Below are 3,286 nucleotides of genomic sequence, written 5' to 3' on the forward strand. Positions count from 1 at the left end.
GTGGGTTGAATTGGAGTGTTTTAAATTTGGGAAATCGCGTAAACATAGCCGTCGTAATGTCCGATTTACTTTAGGCTGTTTTGTTCTTAATATTAGGACCCGAGAACTCCCTGCTAGGTTTTGACCATTGCCATTATTAGATAGTTCATGTTACGAGCTTCGTTTTGTTATGTGGTTCGTTTGATTCCGATGTACGGTTTAGGAGAAACGGCCGTTTTAAGTAACGACATTTTGCGAACGAACCATTACCCCTCGCCTTACTTTGAAACATAGGTTAAAGACCTTAAAGGACTAATTGGAGTATGAAACATTTATGTAAAGTGTAATAGGCAGTTGGTAAGACACTCGCGAAAGAATTGCCTTAAAACTCGTAATGGTTAATTTATTAAAAATGGTGGAGCCGAGGGTACTCGAGCGACTTAAGTGAATCGTTAAGCGCAAAGCGAGCGTTAGAGTCTAAATTGGTTAAAGTATAGATTTATAAGTGACTTTGGTTTAATTCCAACTTATATGTTGTTTATAGGTTACCAGACTCGTTCCAAGCCATCTGTAACCCCCAGTCGCTCAGGCAAGTTTTCTACCCGTATAACTGTTGTTGTGATGTATATGTGTATATGCATGATAAGTGGCATTTTATATCACTTAGAACGTCTTAAAATGGCTTAAATTGGTGTCTTGAAATCAAGTATTTTGTGTATTTGATGCGTTTTTCTAGTGTTTATGCATTTTAGGGTATTAGTTGCATTTCGGAGGAGGAATCATCAAGAATAAGCCTTGGCATGTGTTCACCATTGCGAGAGGAAAAGAACGGGCAGATTACGGCGAAGAAACGGAGCAAACCTGGAAATTTTCCAGTAGGGTCCTGCGCGCCCGCGCAGCTATGCTGAGCGGCCGCGCAGCAGCCTTGCGCGCCCGCGCAGAAATGCTGAGCGGCCGCGCAGGGTCGGGGAAAATAATATATTATTTTAGACTTCTACTTCTGTTTGGCTTCCAACTTCTATGTAATCTGAGTTTTATGGGACTATTATATAAGTAGATTTGAGACGTTTTTCACAGGGTAATTAAGAGGGGATTATGTTTTAGATTGTTTTTTGCAAGTAGCGAAAGAGATAAGGAAGAAGACCGATTTAGCACATAGCAACGAAGTGGAAGCATATATTCTTGTGATTCTTGTTTCGTTGTAACGTTGGATGCTAGTTTTCTTGCTTTGACTTATTTACTCTTGTGACGTACTCTGTTTTAATATAATTAGTTTAGTTGTTATTTTCTTGTGTTCGTTTATCATGATTTCATATGAACCCATGATGGCGATAAGTTCTATTATGGGCTAATCGTGATCATGGGGTTGCAATGGATTTATTATGGAATTCTTTAGTTGATTGTTTAATACTTTAGTGTGTGATGATTGCATGATATCTAGTATTGGTTGTGCGTATTCGTCTTATGTGCGTCGCGAACATATAAGATAGGGTGTTAATCTCTTGTGAAGTGACAGTGGATCTTGAGGTTTAGAACTTGCCATGCTAGCATAGGTTCATGTCCGTTGTGCATGATTAGTGGGTAACTCTAACAGTTTTATTTGCCCTATGTAATCAAAAGGAGTAACTTGTGCTTAAATCGTTGTGTTGTCAATTTCTGTAGACATATAGGAACTCAACATAATTGATGACTATTCAACTTCTATCTTAATTGTGGATGTTTGGTAGAATGGTATTAGTACAATGAAAGTTGGCTTTTATCAGTTTTGTGTTATTCGATTAATATCATCACTGTCACATGCTAAAGGTAATAATTATGGCTATAGAAGGAAGTAATAATGAAGTTATGATCTCATGAGTATTTTATTATTGATAAATTGCAGTGTTAGTTAAGTGGTTAATTAAGTAGTTAATTATAGTTCAATTTTAAGTGTTATTATCTTAACATTGAGAAGTAATCATATATTGGTGAGTGAGTTAAATTAGACAATAACTTAGTCTGAGTCTCTGAGGGAACGAACTAGAAAGCATTCTATATTACTTGCGAACGCGTATACTTGCGTGAATATTAGTGCGTGATTTCGCCCTAACAAGTTTTTGGCGCCGCTGCCGGGGACTCGGCGTATTTGTTTAGTTTATGTACTTACCATCATTGGTCATTAGGACTCAGTGATTAGGACGTAGTAGTTAATTACTCTTTTCGGTTGTGTTTCAGGTACTTTAGTGCGTTTATGCAAACTCGTTCTCGTGCTCGCAAGAGGACCTTAGATACAGCTGAGGAGAAAGACGAAGTTCTTGATACACCGGAGAAGTTAGATTTTGAGGATTCGGATTCAGGAACTGAGCAGAAAGAACCAGTAAATATGGGAGATCATATTGTTCAAGCTGATCCAGCTCTTATGGATTTTTCTCGGCCTAAAATTGATGACATTCAGTCAAGCATCCTTCATCCGGCTATTCAAGCTAACACCTTTGAAATCAAGCCGGGCACTATTCAGATGGTGCAGAATTCTGTTTCTTTTGGAGGAGCGTCAACTGAAGACCCCAACATGCACATAAGGAATTTTGTCGAGATCTGCAGCACTTTTAAGTATAATGGCGTGACTGATGAGGCTATCAAGTTGAGGCTTTTCCCATTCTCACTGAGGGATAAGGCTAAAGACTGGTTACATTCTGAACCAGCTGGGTCAATCACTACGTGGCAAGATCTTGTGCAAAAGTTTCTGGTGAAGTTTTATCCAATGGCAAAGACTGCTGCTATGAGGAGTGCTCTTACTCAGTTTGCACAGCAACCTACAGAATCTATGTGCGAGGCTTGGGAATGCTACAAGGAAATGTTGAGAAAATGTCCACATCATGGAATGCCGGATTGGATGGTAATCACTGGTTTTTATAATGGTTTGGGGGCTCAATCTCGACCCATGCTCGATGCAGCAGCGGGAGGCGCCTTATGGGCTAAAAGCTATACTGAGGCGTACAATCTTATTGAGACGATGGCTGCAAATGAGCATCAAAACCCAACTCAGAGGATGACATCAGGCAAGGTAGCAGGTATTCTGGAAGTTGATGCAGCCACCGCTATTGCAGCCCAGCTCCAAGCGCTATCAATGAAGGTTGATTCTTTGGCTACGTATGGAGTTAATCAAATAGCTATGGTTTGTGAGCTTTGTGCAGGTTCTCATGCTACGGATCAGTGTTCTCTTGTCAACGAATCTGTTCAGTATGTGAATAATTATCAGCGACAACAGCAGCCTGTGCCAGCGACCTATCATCCTAACAACAGAAATCATCCAAATTTCAGCTGGGGA

The 3,286-nt window shown here is 39.9% G+C and overlaps 1 non-coding gene across 1 annotated transcript; it reads right to left on the minus strand.

The window, feature by feature from the left end:
* Positions 1-2,734: 2,734 nt before the first annotated feature.
* LOC141698793 (small nucleolar RNA R71) lies at positions 2,735-2,841 on the minus strand. The gene has a single exon (XR_012565295.1). It is a non-coding gene; the product is annotated as a small nucleolar RNA R71 (small nucleolar RNA).
* Positions 2,842-3,286: the final 445 nt, after the last annotated feature.

Source organism: Apium graveolens, chromosome 11, assembly GCF_009905375.1.
Source record: "Apium graveolens cultivar Ventura chromosome 11, ASM990537v1, whole genome shotgun sequence".
In the NCBI taxonomy this organism is placed as follows: Eukaryota; Viridiplantae; Streptophyta; class Magnoliopsida; order Apiales; family Apiaceae; genus Apium; species Apium graveolens.